Genomic DNA, 14081 nt, shown 5'->3' on the forward strand with positions numbered 1-14081 from the left:
CAATTGAAGCCTGTTATTGACACGGTAACATAGTTTTTATTACTATGTTATCTGTTTATTATTGATTTGAATTAATACGCTGTGGGTTTTTTATTTATTAAAATATTGATGATGGTTTAATCTGTCAAATTGACGGACTTGATCAAGGACAATCAACTAACTAACTGAGAGAGAGAGAGGTGCCAACCAAGAACGCCTAAAGCTCAGCACGAGTTGAGTAATAGGAACGTGCCAAAATGATGGAGAAGACGAAATGGAAAAGTTAAATTACAAGAATCAAATTGTTCAGATGATTATCATTGAATTTTCATACTTGATTACTACCACTCAACTACCGATCATGATGACCTGGTGAAAGTTGAACCTTTAATAATAATAAATGGACATCAAATGTAATCATGTTAATAATGATGACGACCTTGATTGATGAGTTTTTTACAAAATAATAACAACAAAATAATCAAGCAAGAAAAGTTAATTAATTGCAATATAATTATTGTATATCAATAACATAATATTACATAACAAAGTGAGTAAAAAACAAAAAAAAAACGTTTCAAATCAAGGTAAACATTTTGATTAACAATCATTGAGATCAACAGCAATCAATGAAAACAAAGTCAAAATCACATCTTAATGAATCCAGGAAAAAAATAACTAAAATTTTGATTGATTAAAACTAAATTTGACCCTTTTGATTTAGTTACGATTACAATCAAATGTTTACAATTATTTAGTAACGAAAAATAGTAAAGTTAATTGTTAATTGTGTATTGGAAATGATTAAAACATGAACACAAACAAAATACTCTCTGGTTAAACAACCTTGATTAAATTGTTACCAAAGTAAATTACCATTTTATGATTACAATTAATAATTAATTTCGCGTTATGGTTAAGCATTGTGAAAATAATAACGAAAATTTAAAGTCTAATAATTACAATGGCGATAATAATAATGAAGATAATTTAATTTACCTTGAAATCCAATTGGATTCATGATTTTAAAGTTTGTTGTAGTTTGTAAACTTGCTATTGTTGTTAGGCCGATGATGATTATTATTATTTTAAAGTGATTACAATCAGTGAGATATGATTTTTTGTTGACATTTGACAATCATCAGCAAATTAATATATTCAAGATTCACGATCACAGTAATCTGATTGATAATCACAGGTAATGATGAAATAAATTGTAAGATGATTGATAAAACTTCACTTCAAGTTTTCTATTGATAAAGTCAATTGAAAGAAAACCCATCAGATTAAAAAATCTTAATGATGTAAAAATCCAAAGTTAATTGGTTAATTTAGTTTGACAATCAAATGAAGACACAAATTGGGATTAAAAAAAAATCTCAATGATTCCAAACAGAAAGGTAACATTGAGGATATTAATAAGAGTGTAAAAATGTTGACCGGATTAAGATTTGATTAGGTTGTAAGTTGATAAAATTGGTTATTGGTTACAATCAATATTAAACATAACAACAACAATCAACTGACAAAGTCTCACAATTAACTAACAACAAACAAGGTAACTCGCTTCCAACGTAATAATAAATATTCAAGGACGAAAATGTATCATGCGTCTCACTCACACTTCTCACTCTTTCCTCTCTTTCTGCTTTTATCTTCTCTGTCTATTTTCCTTTCAATCTCATCTTATTATCATCATCTTCCCCTCTTCTAATAGTATAATAATTATCTAATTGTAACTTCCTCCATTTTGACAATTGATTGTTAAAGCAAACGAATCAACTATCCATTCAATATATTAGATGTTAATTGTCACCAATGTGTAAAAGTTTTATGAGTGTTAATTGTGGTTAATTGTGATAACCGAAAAGTTTCTGATAAAAATTATCATGAATGTCGTATCAAAATCATCAAGTTAATCAAAATTTATTCAGCCAATTTAAACGCTAATCAATTCAAATTGTTTCAATCTAATCAAATTTTGTTGGACATAAGCGAGAGAGGGAGAGAAACATTTAAAATTCAAAACTTTCTCCTCAATTGAATTACAGTTAATTAGTTAATTTAATCAATGAAATGATTATAACCTCTTCTTCATCATCATCATGCTGATTATCATGATATTATTTCCTTGACCGAGAAATACTTGAATAGATTGTTTTGTTTTACTTTGAATAACAACAAATGAAATTGAAATTCAATTCATTGCCTGAAGAGATAAATTGTTCTAGATGATTATTATTGATTGTCTGAGTTTGTGAGGGTTACAATTAATTTGATTGTAACATAATTCTTGCTTGTCAAACAGTTAAACCTTCATTGTTGACTTTTGTTTTCTCCTTTAAACGAGAAAGATACTAAAAAGACTTGAACATAATACCAAGATGACTAGAGATAGAACCAGATTAAATTTAATTGTTGTTCAATTGTCAAGGATTATACAAAACAATTGTTTAAATGATACACAATAGTTTCAATAAAATTAAACTAACCTTAGTCTAATGATAACTGGACAATGAAATATGATAGTTTTCATCATAATCAAAATTGTAATAGTTTTATGATCAAAATTTTGATTGTCATCAACAGGTAACTAATCAAAAATTGTTACCATACAACAATCAATAAATAATATCGGGAAATAAAAGGTAAACAGGAAGATATTGGAAGAGATTTTGGTATAATTGAAAAGGAGGAAGAAGATGAAGATGAAGATGATGAATCAAAGGCTAGTGATTAGGCAATTAAAGTTAATTTCTGTAAAAACGATTGATTATCAGCTAAATCATCATTTTTGCCTTTCCCGTTATTTTTACTATTATATTCAATTAGATTCACCTTTGAAGATTAAAATCATCTTCATCTTCATCAGCATCTTTATCAAAATATGAATGATGATTGATGATATCACTTAAGGATTTACGATGTAAAAACTAAGAATCAAATTAAAAGTAACAATCAGTTAACTATTTACACTGTTGACAATTTAAACTGAATCAATAAGCGATTATCCTTGTGAATATGAAGCAATAAATTCAATGATTAACAGCTTAATAAAAGGTAAAATTGGTAAAAGCTTATTAACGATTCATTAATTATGATATTTCAAAAAAATCTAGTTGATTAGCACAGTTACTTTCACTTTACAGTCTTTTTCCTTCGGATTTACCTTCTTTCTCTTTAGAGTTAAACTATTTTACAGAAGAAAAAAACTTAATCTGGTCCGAGAATCAGAGTTAATCTCTTTATTTTCAAAACAATTCATTTTTTCTCATTATAATTAAACTTTTTTTCATTTGAATTAATTATCAATATGTTTTTACTAATACAATCAGGGATATATCTCTTCATGTGATTGTACTGATTTTCACTATCTTTCGATATAATCATTTCTGAAGCGAATTCTACAACTTCGATAATTTTCTTCAAAACCTTCGATGATTAATTTTCTTTCTGGTGTTTTGCTAAACAATTAGAATTGAAAATTATTCCTTTGAAAAAAAGTTTATTTAGAAAGAGAAAAGGGTCAATTCTAGTGAGAAAAACAGAGATTAAACCTCTTCAGCCCTGGAGGAAAATTAATTCTAATGAAAAATGGTTTATTTATAAAGAGAAAGAAGGTGAATTCGGAGGAAAAAGACTGTAATCACAATTAAGCCCAATCATTTTCATTCATGATGATTAGTAAGCAACTTTGGTTAACCTCAATCAAAGTTTCAGGGATAGATTCATTGAAATTAAATAATCATCATGATAGTTAATTACAATTATGGTCAATTCCATGACCTGATTATCTTCTAGTGGATTCAGGAATTAATAATAAAAACTCTCATCATCATCATCGTCATCTTCATCTTCAGGATGATCTTGGTCTCTCTCATTTCAATGGATATTTAATCATATTCAAATGTAGATCATCAATTTGGGAACAATTAAAATGCTTTAGTATCTCATTTTTTGCTTGCTCATTAAGAATTGATCAGACAACTATTATCATATTTAGGCTGTAATAATTACTCCAATTAGAAACAATTAAAGTCTGTTCATACTAGAAAACTAGTACAGTCTCTCAATCAATCAATTAAGGTAATTGCTGAACAATGAATAACTCACATTGGAACTTTTTAAATGATTAGAATGAAAAATATAATTAGATCAACTGTAGAAATGAATTAGCAATCAAATAAATTTTTCATTCGTAACAAGGTCTAGATCATAATTAAAAGAAAACTATTCTGATCAGAGTCGATTGGAACTAAATTCTGATTGTTGCAACGATTTATTTCAACAATTGACTTTCTTTCAATGGCAATTAAATTATTATGATTAATAGTATTGAATTATGTTTACCTGTAATCAATCCATTGAGGATAAAAATAAGTAATACCAATGATCATATTACAATTAAGTAAATAATTAATGATTAAACCATTAAAGGTACTTATTGCAAAGGGAAAAAATCAAGAAAATATTGCAATTAATTCAACTCTTCTTCCAACAATTTAATAATTCCAACCACTTAGATTGTGATAATTGTAATCAGTGTAATTATAATCGTCGTTAGGTTTCAACAATTTAGTTTTATATTTCAAAAAGGTTAATATTAAGCGAAAATAATGATTTGATTAATATAATCAAGGTAACAATTATAATCAAAAGGATTCACCTTAACTGTTTTGTTTTAATCATCCTAATCAAAAACCATATCTTAATTATTAAGACTTAATCTTAAAAAACATTAAATACATTAATCAGAACGATAATCAACCCTTAACAATTTAAAATGTTTTTCCTTTTCAAACTGATTTAAATAACAATTAACCATTCGTATAGTATTAGACAATTTTTCTTATATATATTTTCATTCCGAATCAAGTATCATGATTAATAACAATTAATATCTTATTAATTATAATAACCGAGCCCAAAGTAAGTAATACATATTAATCATAATGGAAAGAAACAAAGAGAGGGAAAATTTAAATTAGACTAATTAACATTATTGGAACCTTAATCATCTTCCCATCTAATCAAAAGCCATTGTAATCAAATCAAATTGACTTGAATTATTTGTAGAGCAGTAAATTGAATGACTATTTGATGATTGTTGATTAAACTATTAATATTTGGATAGTAACAAATGATTGATTAATCTGATTCCATTAACTATTGTAAAAGAAAATTTCTTTTCATCATTTCAAATAATATATTAAATCATTAGGTAAATACAGTTATTATTATTGTAATGATTTAGATAAACATTGAAATGATCAGCCAAAAGGATTTTACAATTTACAATGAATGCAATTTATTAAATGTGAATTAGTTAAACATGAAGATATAACAACAGTAGAAAAAGTATATTTAAATGTTAATAGTAATCATTAAAAGTTCATTATTGTGATCAACAAGTTTTTCCAATGATAATCATGAGGATAATGGGATAATAACAATTTAAATGATATCAATATGATCAAGTGATAGCAAGTAAAAAGGGTTAATAGAATAATAGTGGTAATAATAATAGATATTATGTAAATAGTTAACCAGAATTAATTGTAACATTGAACTAGTTAAAGAAATTAACTAACAATCAAGTTAACAGAAACTTTCAACTGAAGTGTTTTGCTTATGAATAGAACGTTGAAAAATGTTAGTTCATGTTATACATTTTATGGGTTCACTTACAATCTGATAACAATGAAGTAATGTTAATGATGATGAAGATAATTACTGAATTTGCACAGAGAAGAGAGAGAGAGAGGTAGCGGTTAAGTGAAAGAGGTACATGTAATTACCCTGAGGCTAACACCAGGTAAACATTGAGATTTTTTCTTTTTCTTGAGAATCATTATCAACTATTATCTTCTTGTTCATCATCATAAAATATTAAAGACTGAGTAATCAACAGGTAACTATGAAGATGAGCATTATAATGATGAGGATGAAAATGAAAACTTGAATTATCAACGGAAAGGAATAAGAAGAATAAGAAATTAGCCTTGAGTCAATCAAAGGTTAAGGCTTTGATTTCTGTTGTTGTTTTTACTTGTTAAACTCTGTCATCGTTTACCTGGAGGGTGATACGTCAACATTGATTTCCGCCTTTGACCTGATCAACATCATTATGATTATGATTATCATCATCAAATACACACAATCAATAGATCATTATGATCATTCCAATTGAAATGGCCATTGAACCATCGAGTAAAAAGATAAGCATTACATGTAACCTTAAATCATTTTTTCTTAAGTATCATTCATATTTAATAAGATATTTATTATCAAAAACGGTAAAGATAATTGTGAAAACTTTTATTAATTGTAATTATCATTCATTTAGTTTGATAATTGATTAATTGTTTCACTGATTAGTTGGAACAAAAAGTCAATTTATTTTCATCAAAATTTTACCTTGACTTAAATGAATTGACCTTTAAGTTGAACTAATTGTCGCGTTAATTATTGTCAATTTTTTGAAGGAAAAAAAAGTTGATTAGTAAATTGTACACAAAATATTAGATTTGTTATATTGATTGATTGAATGATTACTGTTATTGTAAATAGTTTCCTGTAATTGATAGTGATTTGCTGATACACTGAGAGTAATAAAGATTTTTTTTTATAATAAAGGATATCTAAATTGTTTTATTACAATTTACTAATCAAAGTTGTGTTAATCAAAGACTGATCGGTGTGAATGTTATTATTATAAGGAGGATGGTCATGAATTTTAGTTTGAGTTAAGTTGAAACTTTCATTTGTAGAATGATCCAAATATTTATTTTTCCGATCTGAGCAGTAGTAGAAATCGAGTTCAGTTAAACTTCATCACTTTTCTCAACAACGATAGTTTTAGATCATGAAATTTTATTTATCGACAACTTTTCATGTTACAGATTAATTGTTTGTTAAAAATATCATTCTGGTACAATTGTTGTATTTAAATAAATGGACATTAGTCAATGTCGAGAATGATCTGAAACTTATTTTGAGGCTATCTAGTATGGGTTAACATCGTGATCGAGCACTTTTTTGATCAACAGTTTTACCGAATGAGAAAGTGGCCTTTGATCTTCAGGTAATATCTCGAAACTAAAATACTTGGAGATGTCTGAATAATTCAAATAATCGTCATTTAACCAGGCTATCAGACAATAGTTTTTGGCCTTAAAAGTGATGGTCTAGCTGAGACTAAAGTTAATTAAAGTTATACTACACTCAATTATAAACACCCAAATGTTTTATGCTTGCTCGATAAAATATATTCAAACATTGTCAAACTATTTTGAAAAGTGACTGTATTTAAGGCCAAAAACTTGATTAGCCTCGGTTAAATGACGATTATTTGAATTATTCAGACATCTCAAGTATTTGGTTTAGATATTGTTGAAGATCAAGTTTCCGGTAAAACTGTTGATCAAATGAAAAAGTGCTATCACGATAATACTATGTCAAAATAAGTTTCAGATCATTCTCATTTGACTAATGTATTATTTAAATACAACAATTGTGAAGTATTAACAAATTTAATTTTCTGTAACATGAAAGTTGTCGATAAATAAAATTTCATGATCTAAAACTCATCGTTGCTGAGAAAAGTGACCTGATTTAACTAACTCAAAAACTACTGATCAGATCAGAAAATAAATATATTGACTTCATGTTGTGAATAAAGTTAACTCTAACTCAAATAATTAACCATTATTAAATATAAGTTTATTAACTTACCTTATTTGGTTTGTTTATTGATGATTGTTGTTGAAAAGAAACAAAAATTATCCAATTTAACTTTTCTCTGGTTTTAATTGTGTCTATTTAACAATTTAGTTATTTTTGAACGAAATCAATCAAAGGTAATCAACAGTAATCACTACCAATCAACAGCCATTGTATAAGTTGGTCATGTTATTGGGTAAATGTCATTTGCTGATAATAATTCAATGTCATAGTCACACACAATAAATCAAGTTCAAATTGATGATAAATCAGCAGTAAATCCAGTTATGGTTTATCAATCAATGAACAAGGTTATTTCCGGTTGTTTTCAGAAATAATCTTTTCCCAATGGCGGTGGATCCACAATATGAAATTAGATGACAGTTGATGACAATCTGATGGATGAATATTAAGAAAAGGACACTATTAAATTCACATAATTATAAAGTAAATCATAATAATAACGAAGAGAATGAATTAATGTTGACAGTTTGTTGACAATCGTCAGAATGAAACATTCATTGAGAATCGGGATTGAAACTTTCACAAAAATCAGCAAATGAATAAATCACCTCCCATTTTACTGTTGATGTTGTTCAGAAATAGAGGGAAAAGCGAATGAGGGAGATAATAGGAAGGAGGAAGATAAAGATGATGATAGAGGAGGAGGAAAAAAAAGTATTACAATTGTTAATTGTATAATATGAAATGATGATTAAGATAATGATAAAACAAAAAAAAAAGTTATAACAAGAACACAAAAACTGATACAAGTTAATGATAAGATTTAAATGATAACAATCAGAATCATTAATCTACCTCTTTTCTTTTACTTGAGCTTCGAGGACGAAAACGACTGCTAGTGACTACTGATTGTAATTAAATGAATTGATACAAACGTAAAATAATTGGGGTAGAAAGAGAAAAAGAGAGAACGAGGGAGTGAGGGGGAGAAGGGAAAAGCGGATTTTCGAGAGGATGGATTGAGTTAATCCACTGAAAGATTAACAATTAATGGAAATTGGGATTATCAAGAGTTAGAATATATTAATAAGCTAATCTGATGTAACCTTGTTCTCTAGGATAACAATAAGGTTTGATTCCTGTGACAAGCAGTCAAAGAGCCAACTGGAGATGCAAGTTGAATGGAAAACATGTTTGCAGAAAAACAAAAACAGAATCAGCAACGAAACATGATACACTTGATTGCATTGACAATTCAATGGACTGATACTAAATACCAACGATGATGATGATGATGATAAGAGACTGTAAAGGAAGAAAAGAAAGGATAAAAAAAGGATTAGAAAAAAAATACTCAGAGAAAAGAAGGTTAGAAAAGGAGTGAACAAGAGAAGATGGAAAAAAGAATATGAAAAAAAAAAGAATTTTCTCTTTTTCTCCTTACATATAACATGCGATTTCAAACAGGTACTCAGTCTGTTGAACAAATTCTGATAGAATGAGAAATTATATAAAGAAGTTTTTCAGAAGATGAAGATGATGATGATAAAAATGAAGTGAGTTGTTATTGATGATGAGAAGAAGATGAAGAAAAGTAACTGAAAAAAAATAGACAGTAAAATAAGAGAGATGAACAGAAAGAGATTTTAACAAGAATGAGAGAGAGAAATGAAAAAGTGTTGAAGTTAAACCAAAGATTTAAACCAGTTAACGATTCACTTTAATTATTACACTTACATGTAATTAATAGGAACATCTTCAACCAGTGGACACTTTAAAATTAAATGGAAATATTGTTAATTAATTAACAGAACTAATCACAAGATGAACAATTAACAAACCAAATTAAGAGGCGATCTCGTTACTAAGGGAGATCAACCCTTCGTCGATATCAATTGGCCAATAGAAATCGTTTTAATCGATATTCGATTAATTATCTAATATCTGATATCTAATTTTAATTTTTTTCTTTTTGTTTTTATCTTAATTGTAATTTTTTCCCAATTAATTTCACTTCTAATTAAGTTAATTTTACCTTTAATTCAATTTGAAATTAACTAATTTCCCGATTATTTTCACTCTTTTACTCTTATTGTTTGTTTACCTTTTTGTTTTCTTCTTATCAAGTGATCGCCATTTTGGTTTTAAAATTTTCTATTTTTTTCAAATTCTTTTTCCCTCTTGACTTTAACGAGAATGGATTATAAATAAATTGTTTTAATCAATGAACAATTTAAGGTAAGAGTGTTTATTATGTTAATTGTCGATGAAAGTGAATCAATTGTTGATTTTCGTAATAACACTTTCTCTTCTTTGTTCTTTTCTCCATCTTATTTTTGTGTAGGAAATTATGTTTGTTTTCATGAATCGTTTTCCTGGTTTTCTGGTTTTTTTTTCTCTCTCTTGATGATCAACAATTATTTTCTCTACTTTTTTTCTCTTGATTACTTGGTGGTGGTTGTGTTAACAAAGAAAGTGAAAAAAGAAGACAATAGTAAACGTGCCAATTGAGAAATAGACTGAAATCCTGTTGAATTGTCAAAATCTTCTGGTTCAATTGGATTGGAGAACCGTTGAATCGTCCTTCTTGTCCCATTCTTTCATCTGAATTTCGTTTTTTTTCCTTCACTTGTGTGCAATTCATCATTGGAAACAAATGTAAATCAGTCTGTGTTTTTGGTGCTAAATGAGTTAATTGTTGTTCCTACAGTAACAATTATCTTTTCACATTCGTGTACCGTTAATGTATCACAATCGGTATAATAAGACGTGTGTAGATATCATACTAACCATAAAACCCAAATATCTTTTCAAATACAAATTACTTTTGAAAAGGAAGGAGATAAAAGTGGAAGTTATAGTAAATTCCGTTGAAAGATCATGATTATCATGATTATAATCATTCATCCTTTTCTTTTTTACCTAATAGATGATTAAGAAGAGAGAAAGACTCACAATATTCTTAAAAAAGAAACTTTCAATTCATGAGATTTGGTGAAAAAGAAAAGATTTATCCCAATTTTCTAATACCTGTTCATCTTCCGTATCTACACCTTTACCTTTCCATCCTAATATAACTTTATTGCTACGTAACATTAAATTGTAATCTATTTTCTCTTGTTGTGAACAAATTTGATTACAATTTGCAACAACAACAACAACAATAGATACAAATAGTGAATTCAAATAAATTGAATTCAAATTGATTCCCGTTAACATAAACACTTCCATGTATTCAATTGAAAACCTAATTTAACTTAATGAGGAAAAAAAAAGTTCTGATTATTTTGTTTACAAAACCACAAAACAATTTAACTTTTAACATTCAATTTCAGGTAAATCAATTAATCTGATTCAATCTAAATGCTAATATGATTACTGGTTAAATTGAACAGTTTTATTGTCATTAAAGTTAATTGTTCCCTTTAACAACTAACCAATATGGTGATGTAATTAGCTATCAGACTGAAAGGAGAAATTGTTTATTTCTTTTCATATTTGAATCAAATCATTTTCTCTCTCTCTTTTTGATTGGAATTTAATTGTGCTGTTGATTATTTCATCATCATGATTGTTGATGAATGTTGTTGATTACATGGTTTATTGATGCATGTAACTATTTCCAGAGCAATGGCCATTTTCATGGGATAAACAAACCAACAAACAACTGACCTTCAAGAAAAGTTCATTGAATCATGGAAACATTTTCCCTCCAACTTATTATATGGAAAACCTTGAATTTTGAAACATTATCACATATTTGGTGCAAATTTTCAAGTTCATCTTACGATTTATCATGAAAAATGAGAAAAGATTAACATGCAAATGAATTCAACGAAATGATGATGATGATGATATGATCTATTCATCAATCATTGAAACAAAGTTATCATAAGATTGTTTATAAACCTTGGAACTAAATTCTTATTATGTAAAAGACACGCAATTTTAATTTCTCAATCCTAATCAACTCGATTTGATGATGATCAGGGTAATGATTAATTTTTAATTCTATTAATTTGAACTTCCTAATCAAGAGAAAAGAAAAACAAAATTAAGGTTTGGTTTAAATAGTGACGATTAAAATTAACGAATGATTTTTATTTCCGTTGATTATAATTCCCATGATAATGAACAATCAATCCAATGATGATTTAATTGGATAATCAGCTGATTACGTATGATTGATTCATGGAAGTCAATTAAAATTTGAACTTTATGAAAAGTTAATTATCAAGTTGATCATAATTATCTAATAAATGATCAGTAAATGATTTTATTCAAATGATTTAAAGATCAGAATTTTAGAAACTTTTTTTTCGTCTGAAAAAGTTTCGAATGTGATTTTTTTTCTTCTTTTTTTCTGTTCATCTTCATCATCTTCATCATCATCTCATGTTACACTTGATTATCATGATTTAATGATCACTTGATTAACAGTTAATGTCAATTGATTGAGGTGAAAAAAAGTTAATAGTTAACAAGAGACTGAGAAAGTTGGTTGATAAAAAATGAGATATTTTCATCTTGATCATGATGATTATTATTATCTTGATCATCTCTAGGTTATCATCATCATCATCATGATTATCATCATGCTGACAAAGGCCAGAAATGTTAATTTGTATCAAATTAAGATTTTGATTAACAATCAATACTTGATTGTTACTTTTCATCTTATTATGATTCATTAATCACTATCAATAGATTTTAGTTTAATAATATCACATATAAATAATGGTCATCACTTTGATGTAACTGATTGTTATAATCAACTGATTTAAATTGTTTAAATCATAATTGTGATTCTGATCATAAAAGTGATGACAAGGAATCAAATTTTTACAAAAGTAATCAGCTAATCATTAATACAATTGGTTAACTTTAGGTGATTGATTAACTGAATCACTTTTAATTGCCTTACTGATTGTTCCCAATTTATCCTCAACAATTAACAATCTAATTTGATTACTATTTGATTTACTGACCATTAATATCAATCACGTTATTGGTTCATTTAATTCAATGTTAATTATATTTCTGCTTTGTTAATAACTGAATTACTTTTAATTTAGTTCTGATTACTTATTCAGATGATGAAAGTTTGTTTAATTGATCAAATAACTACAATTATCGTTATGATTATTATTATTTAATTTATTAATCTTTGATTACTTTAACTAATATTTGTAAGGGAAACGCTTCGATTGCCTCTTTTCCCCTCTTAATTACTTTCTCTCTCCATCAACAATTAACTAATTATTACATTTGTTTATCCTGTCTAAATCTTTGTAACCAATCATGTTTCCCTACCTGGATAAATACCTTAAGCATTTCCTTTCCTCATCAATCAGTTGTTGTACACCTTTACCTACAGTTAATCTCTTACTTTTCTACTCTCAACTTCACCTTTAACCTCAAGTTAAAGCTTATCCTCTCTCTCTCAAACTTCCGTTTCCTATGTTACAATTCTCAACAAAGTGTTACTATTTCAATTAAACAATTTCCTTAATTAATTTATTGTTTACTGATTGTCAAGCTATTCAGCGAAAGGGCTATCAGGTAAATTACTGAACCCTCTCACTGATTGTTAGGCTTTGCAGTACGATCATAATCGGTGCATTTTTGTAAGGGTGCCTGTACCTCATCCCCGTGAATTAATTAGACCTTACAAATGGTGGAGATCCCTCATTACTTAAACGAGTAATTACTTTAGAAAGTGGTGGTAATCATCATCTTTACTAAAGGTAGCGTGAAAGTGTGTTCCTTACCACGTGTTTACTAGCAATTAGTGTGTTTCCCAAGTGCTCGTTAGCTACAATCAAAAACAATTAACAAAGTGGAGCGTTCGTTCTCATCAACATCATCAATAGACTCAAAATTATTTTCATCAATCGACTCAAAAATTTTCTCATCAATAAGAACAGCGATTTCTGTTCCAAATCTCAACGAATCTCTTGTTGAATTTTTTCATTCGCACAAGCAAGTCAACATTCACGATTGGACCTTCAATCAATCAATTATGTCCATATCAACTACAATCGGCGATTATATTAGCGATGATGCTAATCGACAAAAATTATGTGAAATCTACGGCCTCAAATATTCACCTCAAGGTAAAGCCTATGTCACCAAGGTCATTCGCGAAGCGATGACAACTCAAGCATTTATTTGTGGTCTCCTCTCTTCCTTCTCATCACCCATTGATAAAAATTTTCCCTTTGATGATAAATTTCTGGAATGTCCAAATTCACCACAAATTAAACTCTGGTATTACTGAAGAGAATCTCCGTAAGCTCATCAAAGAAGACGTTATTGATGAAGGTAAGAATCTTTCTGAAGATTATCTTAAGGAATTAGAGTTCACATCAATGCAGATTAAAAGGTATTTCGAGTGTTTCTCTCAGAATGATGAT

At 27.9% G+C, this 14081-nt stretch overlaps 1 protein-coding gene and 1 long non-coding RNA gene across 6 annotated transcripts in view; one reads left to right on the forward strand and one right to left on the reverse strand.

Annotated features, from left to right (window-relative positions):
* Nucleotides 1–9500, reverse strand: part of LOC128393808 (serine-rich adhesin for platelets-like) — a 29352-nt gene extending 19852 nt beyond the window's left edge. The window contains exons 1-3 of one of the 4 annotated variants that reach the window (XM_053354023.1): nucleotides 9403–9500; nucleotides 8772–8970; nucleotides 7714–8096 (exon numbers count right to left, since the gene is read on the reverse strand). The gene's annotated coding sequence lies outside the window, so the exon portion shown is untranslated. Of the gene's footprint in view, nucleotides 1–978; nucleotides 1534–7713; nucleotides 8483–8771; nucleotides 8971–9109; nucleotides 9250–9402 lie in introns of those variants that run through there. The other 3 variants (XM_053354022.1, XM_053354025.1, XM_053354024.1) reach the window with 3 other exon arrangements.
* On the forward strand, nucleotides 9384–12749 carry LOC128393819 (uncharacterized). Of its 2 annotated transcripts, XR_008326264.1 has the most exons (3): nucleotides 9419–9903; nucleotides 10010–11000; nucleotides 11292–12749. It is a non-coding gene; the product is annotated as an uncharacterized LOC128393819 (long non-coding RNA). The 2 variants fall into 2 exon arrangements; XR_008326263.1 differs by lacking the exon at nucleotides 11292–12749 and having other exon boundaries at nucleotides 9384–9903; nucleotides 10010–10400.
* Nucleotides 12750–14081: the final 1332 nt, after the last annotated feature.

This window comes from Panonychus citri, unplaced genomic scaffold (assembly GCF_014898815.1).
Source record: "Panonychus citri isolate SS breed McGregor unplaced genomic scaffold, ASM1489881v1 Contig00138, whole genome shotgun sequence".
In the NCBI taxonomy this organism is placed as follows: domain Eukaryota; kingdom Metazoa; phylum Arthropoda; class Arachnida; order Trombidiformes; family Tetranychidae; genus Panonychus; species Panonychus citri.